A 13,355-nucleotide genomic window follows, 5' to 3' on the forward strand; every position below is an offset into this window, starting at 1 on the left:
AGGGGAAGCCACCGCAGTGAGAAGCCCATGCACTGCAACAAAGAGTAGCCTCCAGTCGCCGCAGCTAGAGAAAGCCCGCACGCAGCAACGAAGACCCAACGCTGCCAAAAATTATTTTTTTTTAATGTTTTTTTAAAAAATCGCCAAGATTATCAACCTCATCAATGTACAGTATTACAGCGATAGTTTAATAAATTGTGGTTACTCATGAGATGGAATACTTTGTGGTCATTAAAAATAACGTTTTCAAAGAATGTGTACTGGCTGTGATAATCTTTCTTTCCCATAGTCCCTCTACACCCTGGGATGTTGGTCTTTGAGTGAGTCTCACAGGAAGATCCCACCTCTGGTTCTACTGGTAACCCCTTTGGATGCTGCAGGGCCATCGATCTCCCCTTTCCTGATCACTCATAGCATTTATTCTCAGTACCCAACGTTTTGGCAGTTCATTCTTTTTATTATTATTTATTATGCACTACTTCTACTTGCCATCTGGTATATGTGTATGAATGTGTATCATGTATGAATGTGTGGTTGTGTATATATATATGTAAGAGAGAGAGAGAACTCAGGATTATAAATTGTTTGAGGGCAGAGGCCATGATTTCCACATCTTCATTCTTTGCCAGCTCTTCGGTTTCAGCAAAGCTAAAACTCAATTCGTCATCCTCAATTCTGATCCAGTTCTACTAACAACCTTCTGAGTGCATAAGACATACTTCTCTCCTTCTGCATTACCAATTCTTTAGTGGTACCACCTAAACCATTCTCCTTTGGGACACTCAGATACAAATTTTTGGAACCATTGGTCATTGGATCCTAACACTGGTTTTCTTTTCAAGTCTTGGCATGTGTCTTTCCATTCCCACTGCTGCCACCCTAGGCGGCATCCCCACCACTTCCCTCCTGAACAACTCTATCCCTCTGCTGACCCATCTGCTTATGGCCCCTTGTCCCTTCAAACTACCCAGTGTCAATCACTTGTGTAAGTTCTTTTTATCCTGTCACTTCTACTCAAAAGCCTTCAATGACCACTTTTAAAGGGCCATTTTTTTTTTTTAAGGGCCATTATTAAATGAAGTGCTAACTTTTTATCTTGGCATGTGGGTTCCTCATTTACTCAGTCCCAACCCATCCATCTTCCTGTTTTATATCACACAACTTCCTAATTAATATACCTGACTCCTGCCAAATTGGTATATGCACCAACCCCAGGACACAGTCTGTGTTCTCATGCCTTCTCCACTTACTAGCTGTGTAATCTTGGATAATTTGCCTACCTCTTTCATCTCTTTCTCTCATCCACAAGGTGGGGGTAATACTAATAATATCTGCTTTATAGGATTTTTTTTTTTTAATGCTGACTGTCAGGCACTACTGACTTTTATTTATTTATTTATTTAAAAATTAATTAATTAATTAATTAAATTTTGGCTGTGTTGGGTCTTCGTTTCTGTGCGAGGGCTTTCTTCTAGTTGCGGCAAGCGGGGGCCACTCTTCATCGCGGTGCGCGGGCCTCTCACTATCGCGGCCTCTCTTGTTGCGGAGCACAGGCTCCAGACGCGCAGGCTCAGTAGCCGTGGCTCACGGGCCTAGTTGCTCCGCGGCATGTGGGATCCTCCCAGACCAGGGCTCGAACCCGTGTCCCCTGCATTGGCAGGCAGATTCTCAACCACTGCGCCACCAGGGAAGCCTTATAGGATTGTTTTGAGAGCAAAGCTGAGGCATGAATGCCACGACTGTCATTGATCTGCTCACAGCATTGCACCTGGACACAACTCTGCAAAGCAGCGCCTATCGGCTCCAAGTACTGTCAGCTGAGGTGGACCAATCGGGCTGAAGGGTCTACTGCCAAGATGGCTCACCACATACCTAGCAAGTGGGTGCCGCTGGCAGAAACTCAGCTGGGACGATGCTCCTGGAGCCTGAATTGTCCTCCATTTGCACTTTCCATGTGGCTTCTTGGACTTCCTCACAGCATGTCTGCTGGGTTCTAAGAGAAAAGAAGCAGAAATTGTCAGTCTTCTTAAAGGTCAGGCCTGGAATTAACTAGCACAGCATAACTTCCATGATCTTCTTCTTGTCAAAGCAGGGATAGGCCAGCCCGGATTCAAGGAAGTGAAGAAATAGACTCCACCTCTCCAAGAGGGAGTGGCCTGTGCACAGAAGGAAAAAATGGATGGGAACCACCTTTTGAGACAAGTTACCACTGAAGGGTCTTTGCGACCCCTTATCTTATCCAGTAGAGGAGATGCTCAACAAATATTTCACATTTCCTGAACTCTTAAGGCCTGGAACATTCATCTATCAAAGGATCGCTTGGATTGCCGTCTTGAATTGTGAGTTGACTTTCCCCCTGTACTCTGATTAGTTATGATATTCCAACTAAACGGTAAGCTCTTTGAGGGCAAGGCTCCTAGCTACAAGATACGTTTTTGTATTCCCCCCCGCCCAGAGATTTATACATAGTAAACCTCATAAATGTGCAGCACTTGATTTCCTTTCCTCTGACAGCCCTACCACTGGGAAGGGAACATAAAAGCTGCTTTCACTGAATTTTTGTACCACGCGAGGCTCGCTGGGCTCCAAGGAAAACTCAGAAACAGTCCCTTTGTTTCCCAGAGTGGGGCTCAGAGCCATCCAGAGGGGGAAGCGCAGTGAAGAGGCTGCGGCCTGGAGGGCGTGTGGAGGAAATTCCATTCTAGACCCTCATTTCCGAAACTGCTCTGGGATTAGCCCGGCTTTGTGCCGGCCCCAGTCCAGAGGGGAGAGAGGCCAGGCCCTAGGTCATAAAAGCACCAGGAAAGTACAAATGCAGGCCCCTTTACAGCCCTGAACAGCAGGTTAAAGGATTTGCTGTGTTGTTTGTTTATCTCGCAGACTGAAGCCAATTATACCAATTACCTTTTTTAAAAAAAGCTTACTAGTGATTGTATTCTAAGTTCATTTCTTCTCAAAAATGGGACTCTACAGCACATTTTTTTCTTTGGTTCCAAGGACTCAAGCCCAGTCTCTGAGGCAGGGAGGGCGGCCCTGAGGTCACATGTCAGAGGTCAGGGGCCCCCTGATTGTTCCCAAATGCGCTTCCATGTAGCCATAGATTTGAACTTTGCATTGTTGCTGGGGCCCCCGGTAGGGGGCTGCACCGGGAGGGGAGAGCCTGGGGGAGGCCGTCTCTGCAGTTCAAAGGCAGCCGCTCAGGCAACGCTTCGCTCGGTTTATGGTTTCAATCCTTGAGTCGGTCTTGAACTCCATCCCTGAGGGGCTCCCGTGGGTGGGAGGTAAGGGGTGGGGTCGGGACGAACACTCCTTTAGCCCAAAGCTGCCAGCCTTGTGGACCGACCGTGGCTTCAGAGCCGGAAAACCCTCAGAGGCTGAAAAATCCCCGGATTGCTTGCAGGAACCCTGGAGCGTTTGCCCACAATGCCAGTAAAGGATGCCCCTTGCCCAGAACCAACCAAGAGCTCCTCCCCGCCCAGCCCAGGCAGGACTCTATAACGTGTAGCTGAATGAAGGGCAGTGGGGTTCAGAGATGAACCCCAAGCTCTGGCCTTACCCAAGGGTAGTGTTTGCTCGATAGTGCAAGTTGAAGAGGAGGTGAAAGGTCGCAGACCAGCCCCCCAAAACAAGCATCTCCACTGATACCTGAAAATCTACCATAAATATGATGTACATGTATATTTATTGACTTCAAGGGTGTGTTAATATATATGGTTAAAGGCAAGAAACCAAGCTACAGAGTAATATATAGTGTATGGCCCCATCTATCTATGCACACACACAGGGAAAATGTGGGAGAATACACATCAAAATGTTGGTAGTAGTATCTTTTACTGGTAGAATTTCAAATGATTTTTTTCCTTTCATTTTTCTGCATTTTATAATTTACTTACACTATTCATGTTCCTTAGTTTTTTTCAAAGCGGAAAATCTAATGTTTGTGAATCATTTCTTTAGTTCAGTGTTTTTCAAAGTGTGATCTAAAAACACCAACATCAGACTCAGAAATCCTGCTGAAAAGGAAGATCCCTGGGTGTAATTCAGACCTATCAGGTCAGAATGGGGCCGGGGGAGGGGTGTAGCCTGAAAACCAGCATTTGAAACACCCTCTCCAGGCAATTCTAAGGGAATGGAATCCACCTGTGTGGATGTCTGCTCTCTTTAAAGGTTCTGGCTCCACTGTGAGCCATCTCAGGTGGGACCACTCAACCCCTCGGCCCTGGCGGACGCTTCTCCCCTCCCTCCCTCCTTTCTCTAGGTCCTCAGGAACCAGAAACAGCCCATCAACCCTGACCGAGTAGCCCTGGCCCTGCCCCTTCCCTTGACAAACAGTCCACAGGCAGAGCTTCCCAGCGCCATTATCCCCCTCTTCCCCTTGCTCTAGTCTTCTCTTTTGTTTCACTACACTCTTCTATGGCTAGAAGAACTGACAGCACAGAGTGATTTGCATAATTATATATGTCAAGTAAGACTAAAGCTGGAAACCAAATTAAGTTATGCCAGTGGACAGCAGGCATAGTAGAAGAATCACAGGGTAAGTCTGACCCTGCTCCTTGATAGACATGTGATCTTAGGTTGGTTATTTAACCTCTCCAAGCCTCAGTTTCCTCAGCTGTAAAATGGGGATAATCATACCTACCTCTTAGAGTTGTTGCAAGATTTAAAACTAAGATCACGCATATATGCAAAGCATCTGGTGCATGGTCGGTACCCAGTGAAAGCAGTTATTACCAATATGAACCAAAGAACTCATGAAGTCTGAGACAGCAGTTCTCAAACTCCCCAGGGAGGTTAGTAATAATGCATGTTATTAAGTTTTCCCCCCAGATATTCCAAATTAGTCCCTCCAAGGAGAGGCCCCAGGAAACTGATACTTACAAGTATCCCAGGTGTTCTGATCACACTTTGCAGGTGGTCCCTGATCACACTTTCAGGAACACTAGTCTAAGATTTTCATCAGCAAAACAGAAATAACTACAACTACCAAATTCCCCAACTTGTTCACACTTAAATAGTCAGTCATCCACACTGCCCATCACAGGGTGGCTGAGGTTTGGCTAATCTAAGCTGGCATGGTTCCAAGCTGGGATCTGGGTCCAGGTCTGCTCCACATGTCTTTCATCTCTCTTAGACCAGCAGGTACTCAAGGTACGTTCTCCTCAGGCCACATTTTGCTAACATTCCATTGGCCAGGCCAGCACGTGGCCACACCCACACCCCTCCCCGTGGGGGGGGAGGGACAGATATATTCTGCCTCAGAGACATGAGTGAAAAATAAACACTTGTTTCTCAAAAGCAAATCCAGCCTGCAGCTTCTTTTTGTACTGTCTGCAAGCTAAGAATGGCTTTTACATTTTTTAGGAGTTGTAAAGAAAAACAAAGTGAATAGGAACAGAAAACTACATGTGGTCCACAAAGCTTAAAATATTTACTACCTGACCCTTTTTTTTTTTTTAATTTATTTTTTTATTTTTTTTTATTTTTATTTTTTTATTTTTGGCTGTGTTGGGTCTTCGTTTCTGTGCGAGGGCTTTCTCTAGTTGTGGCAAGCGGGGTTCACTCTTCATCGCGGTGCGCGGGCCTCTCACTATCGCAGCCTCTCTTGTTGCGGAGCACAGGCTCCAGACGCGCAGGCTCAGCAGTTGTGGCTCACGGGCCCAGCTGCTCCGCGGCACGTGGGATCCTACCAGACCAGGGCCCGAACCCGTGTCCCCTGCATTAGCAGGCAGACTCTCAACCACTGCGCCACCAGGGAAGCCCTACTACCTGACCCTTTAAGGGAAAAGTTTGTTGATCTCTGCTGTAAACCATCAAAATGTCAAGGGTCTTTTTGTTGTTGTTGTTTTTACATAGCATAACTGCACAAACAGAGGGGCAGTTGTTTTGTTTTGTGTTTGTTTTTAAGTTAAGAGGGATTTAAAGCTGTTTCTAAGCCACGGAGCAGGAACCAAGAAGGAGGAGGAGGGGAACCACTGAAAAAACAAGAGAGGGTAGTTAATTAAGGGAGAATGGTCTTGGAGGAGAGGAGCCAGCCTTTTCTCTAAAGATCTGGTCCAGTGGAGAAGAGGGTGGGGTGAGAGGCGTGGGATCAGGTGTGATGTTGTCAAGGAGAAAGAAAGGACTAGACAGGATTGTCCAGGGGCAGGAATACCCAGCTACTGGGTGTCAGGAAAAATTGCTAGACTTAGGAATGGGCAAAAGAGAATCCTGGTGTCCTTGCAGTAGAGTGCTGGGGGGTTTCTAGCAGACTTTCCAGGGATTATCTGACTCCATTTAGTGTACACCTTGGTTTTTGATGGACTAAGCTACTTAACAACTCTATAGGGATAGACGTTAAGTTGCAGAAAACTGACAACACAATTTTTTTTTCTGTTCACGGCAGTGTAAAGGAATTATGTCCTGAGGAGAATAAAAATCTCTGTAAGTCAAATTCTCATTTGAGCCAGTTTGAACATCTTACTAGTGTACACATTAACCAATGAGTTAAATAAAATCTTTGACCCTTGTCTATTTCATAGTTGTATGAAAGTCATAATTTTACCACTTAAAAAAAGGATCTTTTAGCAAAGTCTAAGGCACCTCATTTGACAGTCACTATAGCCCTGTAGGCCCATTACTACTGTCATTGTTATACCCCATTTTGAGGATGACATCATTGAGGAACTAAGAGCTTAAGATTGGGAGTTCCCTGGTGGTCTAGTGGTTAGGATTTTCCACTTTCACTGCAGAGGCCTGGTCTGGGCACGGCCAAAAAATTAAATAAAAAGAGCTTAAGATCACACAAGCTCACACAAGCAAAGAGTGACAGAGTCAAGGCTGGGACTTTGGGAGTCTTCTGGCTCCAAATCTCCCATTCTTTCTGTTAAGTTAAAAAAAAAAAAGACACCCTATCACACTATTTATTTGCTCATCATTGATGAGGATAGGACCTGTGATTTAGTAAGCAAACAGACCTAACATTCTTGGGTGCATGAAGGCTCATGTGCAGATGCTGGGAAAGGAGCTACAGATGTAACTGCTTGGCAGCATTTGAAATCAATAAGACTGCAGCTGAGTACCAGAGCCAACAGGAAGCTGGTATCTGATTTTTTCTTCCCTAATGGATCATCAACTGAAAATTCTCAAAAGTTGAATATCTCACAAGTACTTTCCAAAGTCTTATTGTTTTCCTTCCACCTCAAATAAACCCTCCCCCCCCCAGGTATGTTGGCATTTCAGGAGGTTTTACTCTAAAGCATTCTGCATTTTTCCCAGTATGACCACTCCTTTCCCACAAGATGCCCAACACTGAATGAACACCTGTGGTGGATGAGCTCGCTATTCCACAGGGCGCTTTACAAATGTCACCTACACAACACTCCGTAAGCTCTATAGTCATTCAGTCAGCGAATATTTATTATGCAAGTAAGATAACGTTAGTGATACAAATATGAAAATATGCAAAACAAAACAGAATCTCTACCTCAAGTAGTTGAGTCCAGTGGAGAGCCTTTCAGGCAAACAGACAATTACAGTACCACATGCCAGTCAAGGCTTGGTGGGAGCATGGAGAAACCAGTTCCTGAGTGTTTGAGAGCATCACGGAAAGTGTAATAGAGCTGGAGTTTGCACTGAGACTTGAAGAACAAGGAGGTTGCCTAGAAGAGAGAGGAGGAGGTGTCCAGAAGCTTCTAGATGGAGAGAATGCTCTAACAAAGGAGGAGAGAGAGCCCAGGGTATCTAGGAAGCAGAAAACAGCCCAGAGTGGCTGCAGCTATCAGTATGGAGGGAAGAATTCCAAATATGAAACCAGACATGTGGTCAGAAGCAAGTCATGGCAGGCCACGATGTAGAAACTTCCCTGCAGGTAGCAAATGAGCAAGCCATCGCAGCAAGGCTGAGCACACATCCTGCACAAAAGTACTCACAGGATGCCTTCAAGGGAAGGCAAGGGCGCCTTCAAGGAGATAATCATACCGCAGTGATTGAATCAGCACCAGGTCCGTCCTCAATTTCCCACCCATGTCCAAACCCCAAGATAGGTTCCATGGTACTTGTCTTAGTGTGTTCAGGCTGCTATAACAAAATACCACAGACTAGGTGGCTTATAAACAACACACATTTATTTTTCACAGTTCTGGAGGCTGGAAAGTCAAAGAACAAGGCCCCAGAAGATTCAGTGTCACAGATAGTCATCTTTTCGCTGTGTCCTCGCATGGCAGAAGGGACAAGGAAGCTATTTCAGGTCTCCTCTAGAAGGGCACCAATCCTACTTGCGAGGGCTCCACCTTCATGACCTAATCATCCCAAAGCCCCACCTCCTGACACCATCATCTTGGGGGGTTAGGATTTCAACATATGAATTTGGGGTGGGGGGACACAAACATTCAGCCCATAGCAATACTCAAGTGAATGAAAGCCAAGAAATGGATTTGTGCAGTTGTAAATATTTTCTGTCACTGGATTATTTCTCCGTGGTCTGAGTCTCCAATCCTTCACCTCTTAGGCTGGGAAGGAAGAGGGCAAAGGTTCAATGAATCTGAAGGAGATACATAGTCATGGCAAAGGAAACTGTTAAGTGGTTAGGACTCCGTGCGCTCACCACCGAGGGGTAGGGTTCAATCCGTGGTCAGGGAACTAAAATCCCATAAGCCGCATGGCATGGCCAAAAAAAAAAAAAAGGCAGGTTGTCAATGTGGCAACATTACATGGCAAAAGCCAATGGATGTTTTTCCGTTCATTTATCAAGGTCTTTGGAGACACTAACTGGAAAGATGCAAATGACCCCTTCGGAGAGTGTTGTTTCTGGGGGCCTCTCAGGACACGCGTTAATAAGCATTGTTTCCCTTCCCCCTCCCATCTGCCACTGCCCACACCACCCCCTACCTCCCACCCTTCAGAGAGGGAGAAATCTGCAGGAGGTGCATTTTCCTCACTGACATCCTCATCCAGTGGGGTCCTGGGGAAGAGTCTGCAGAGATTAAAAGAGGAGGAATTAATCTCTCCCCAAGAGAGGACCTGCCTCAGCTGGCTGACAGCTTAATCTCCCCTGGGTTCCTGAACATTCCTTTTATTTTAATGTACTACCTTTTTATAAAGTACTGTTGAAAAGAAACAGAATTTTGGATAATTGGACAGTAGCATCATCTTTTACAGCAAAACAGAGACAGTCTATTAATAGTATCTGTGATAAACACCGTAGGGGATAACCCATTCATTTTTAGCAACAAGTGGCATTTTCATCCCCATATCCTTTCCTTAACTAAAGTCTCACTTCTTGATTGTTATCCCATTGATTTTAACAGCAAAAAGAGAGGGGGATATTGCTCCCATATGCATAGCCATCCCTTCCCAGAGCACCTTTGGGGCCCCAGGACCACCTAAATGTTGGGGTTTATGTTATAGCTGGAGCCACCCACCTCCTCCCTGATCCCATGCCTCATCATCACAGCCCGTAGCCCCCTCTCTTCTCAGAACATCTCAGTAGTGATTTTTCAGTGATTTTTCCATGCCCCAGTTTAATGCTGCGTTTCTCTGCACCGGCCTGCATTTGTTGTCCCCACAAGATGAAAGATTTTGAAGGCAGTGACAGTGTCTCTATATTATGCAGCCCTACGTCCACCACTGACAAGGTTGTACTAGTTTCCATTGCTGTGTAACAAATGCCACACACTTAGCCACTTAGAACAGCGCCTATATATTAACTCACAGTTCTGTAGGATAGGCTCAACTGAGTTCTCTGCTCTGGGTATCACAAGGCTGATAACAAGATGTCAGCTCTCCTGGACTCTGGGGAAGAAGTCACTTCCAAGTTCATTCAGATTGTTGGCAAAACTCAGCTCCTTGCAGCTGTAAGACTAAAGTGCCTGTTACCTTGTTGGCTGTCAGTCAGGGGTCACTAATTGCTCCTAGAGGCTGCTCTTAGGTCCTTGCATGGGACCCCCTCCATCTTCAAGCTAGCAAAGTGCATCAACTCCTTCTTACACTGTCAGTCTCTCTAACTTCCCCTCTTGCTCTCAGCCAGACAAAACTCTCTGCTTTCAGTGGGCTAATGTGACTCAATTAGGCCCACCCAGATAATCTCCCTGTTAACTCTAAGTCAACTGATTAGTAACCTTAATGACATTTGCAAACTCCCTTTTTGCCATGTAATGTAACACAATTAGGGCATGGTGTTGCATCATATTCCCAGACCCTGGGATTAGGACAGGAAATCTTTGTGGGGGGTAGGGGGAAGGGGGCATTTTATGATTCCTCCTACCACAAGGGTCTCAGAATACACAAAAGAGCAAGAACTGTTGGAGCTAGGATCTCCACCCATGCAGTTTCTGCCCCCATCCTAAGCATGACAAATGCTGACCTGGCCTCCTGACCTGCTGACAACTATGTGGACCTAACTGGGCAGCATGATCCCAATTTGGGCACCTCACATACACGGCAGAGGGACCTGAATGTCCCCAACACCCACAGCTGATCGCTTCTAGCAAGTCCAGGGCTTGTATAACTGACAAGCTCATCAGCCACACTCAGAGACTTTGCTCTCCTAAACTGAGACCAAGACGGTTCATGATCTTTCAGCTTTAAAAGATGCTCATTTCTCCTCCCCCAACCTCATCCCCTAGAGCTTAGACCTGGGCTGGATTGGGGTCCTTGCTTGACAGTAAAACTTTTCCATTCACTTCTCAACCCTTTGTTTGTTTGTTTTACTTTGGCCATGCTGCACGGCTTACAGGATTTTAGTTCCCCGACTAGGGATTGAACCCAGGCCCTCGGCAGTGAAAGCGCAGAGTCCTAACCACTGGACCACCAGGGAATTCCCCTCAACCCTTAGTTTCTCAGTCTTTTCTTTTCTTTTTGTGACCAGAGATCTCACTGCCCCCTGATCTGATATCCTTTTACCCATTGTGTTCTTTAATCTGTGCCCATGGCTCCATCCCTCCCTCCTCGTCTCTTCTGCAGCTCCTGAAAGTCTTTTTTCTCCTCCACCTGCAGGTTTGAGAGTCTCCCACTCTCCACCCCAGATGCCACTATTTCTATTGCTCACCATAGGTCTAATTCTGTACCTCAGGCGCCTGGCACACGGTAGCATTCAGCATATACCTGTTATTTGAATGCAAGAGTGAGTGAATGAATACACTGGTGAATTTGAGTCACCTATGCTTTTCTAATCTCCTATTATTCCTTAGTATCAGTACCACAAGGCTGCCTTCTGGTTATAGGATCCCTCATTTGTTCACGTATCCTTAGAAATACAAAGATAAATATGAACAGGATAAACATTTTCCCCTAGGTTGTTGAAGAACCTGTGCTCAGTAGAGGATCTAGGGCATTTCCCCCTTGGGGTAAGTTTTGCCAGCCCAAAGGTGGCTTTAAAATTCAACATCTAGGAATACAAGCTACTGTCAAATTTAATTGTTAGGAGTCCAGATCTGCCAATCCAAGAGTGATAGGATTCCTTTCTTTTGTGAAATACAGCATTCTCATTGTTTTTCATTAAAAGAGACACTTACATTTGCTTCCCACCAGGTTTGAAGCTGGTGCCTAATGTGGCTGAAAATGTTATGGAGCCCAGGGAGGAAATCCAATGCCCTGGGGCTGCCGGGCTGAATGGCGGCCTTGTTTCCAAGGCCATTCTCCTTTGTCTGCCTGGGCTCTCAAATGACATGTTTGGACACAAAGCCTCTTAGGTAGAAATTACTACATTTGCAGGCGTTCCTAATTTGGAGCGAGGTTTATTATTTCAAAGTCTTTTTTCAAGATTAGACTTCAGTGAAGTCTTACAGCTGAGTCGCAACCCTCATTTGAAAATAGTATGATGTTTATGAGTATTCTTGTTAATTTTTTTTTTCGGGTTTCCTCTTTGGAAAAGAGCCATCCCGCTCCCGCCGTGAAATTTTCCAGGGAGGATTTCACTTCTTCCCATTGAGGTCATTTTCTTAACCGCTCAGAGATATTTATCTTTAAGACTTTAAAACCTTTCTGTGTAAAGGGAGCTTAGAGAAGACAGCTGATAGGGCCTAGGAAAGTCAGAATCCTTGGGGATTTGGGGGAAAGAAAGGCTATTTTTCTAATGACTATTATTCACAGGCGAGTAGATTGAGTGGTTCCTTAGCCATAGGGGCAGGTTTGGGCCAAGGGTCCTGGGAGCATAGGAATCATGACCTCTGTATTTGAGAGCCAGTCTGCATTCCTCACACACCAAATGTAGTATATTTTCTAATTTTCTGTATTCTTTTTTTTTTTTTTAATTTTTGGCTGCATTGTGTCTTCGTTGCTGTGCGCGGGCTTTCTCTAGTTGGGGAGAGCAGGGGCTACTCTTCATTGTGGTGTGCAGGCTTCTCATTGCAGTGGCTTCTCTTGTTGCGGAGCTCGGACTCTAGGCGCATGGGATTCAGTAGTTGCAGCACGCAGGCTCAGTAGTTGTGGTGCACAAGCTCTAGAGCACAGGTTCAGTAGTTGTGGCACACGGGCTTAGTTGCTCTGCGGCATGTGGGATCTTCCCGGACCAGGGCTCGAACTCGTGTCCCCTGCATTGGCAGGAGGATTGTTAACCACTGCGCCACCAGGGAAGCCCTAATTTTCTGTATTCTTGATGCTCTAGCATCTGAGGCTTTGCTGACAGGGCAAAGACGGCCCCTCCCAGGGCTAGCCACTACTTAGAGATAGCAAACTACTCATCTGGGAGGGGTCCTTTCGTATGCAAACTAACCAACCCAAAGCCTATACATGAAAGCACCTCCTCCAAGTGGCTCTTACCCTCCAGGAGGCGATATTTCTCTGCCCTAATCATCCCAGGGTCAGGTACCAAACGACCAGAGACAGCCCCTATATTACAGAGCCCATGGAAATTGTTCAGATTAGCTAGGCCAAAAGCTGTCTGTCCTGCTTACCCTGCATCCACCATTCCTTCCCAGGAAAACCACAGTAAAGGCTCTCCTCCATGCTTTCCCCTCACTCTTTCTCCCTCCTGACCAACCCTGGTGCTTCCCTGTGTGGTCTTGCATGGCATCATGTGCCTCCTGTTTTGAGGGAATTGGAGTAATGAACTATCACTTCAATGGCAGTCGTCTCCCCATCTTTTGGTCTCATCATCCCTGAATAATAACAAAGTCTACACTTTTTAAAACACCAACACTGCTCTCAGACACACTCCCAGGAAGCAAGCAAGAAAGAGAAGAAGCACTAAAACCCATGACTACCACTTCAACCCAGAAGACAGAGAGAGAGAAAGGGGAATCTGTGAAGAAGGGCAGGCAACCAACATTTTCCCACTTTGGACATTCTCCAGACCAGCTTCATCAAGGTTTATAAAGTAATACTATGTCAACCTCATTTTGCTGATGGGCAACTAAGACTCAGAGAAGTTAATAATTTGT

Source organism: Balaenoptera musculus, chromosome 14 (assembly GCF_009873245.2).
Source record: "Balaenoptera musculus isolate JJ_BM4_2016_0621 chromosome 14, mBalMus1.pri.v3, whole genome shotgun sequence".
Taxonomy (NCBI): Eukaryota; Metazoa; Chordata; class Mammalia; order Artiodactyla; family Balaenopteridae; genus Balaenoptera; species Balaenoptera musculus.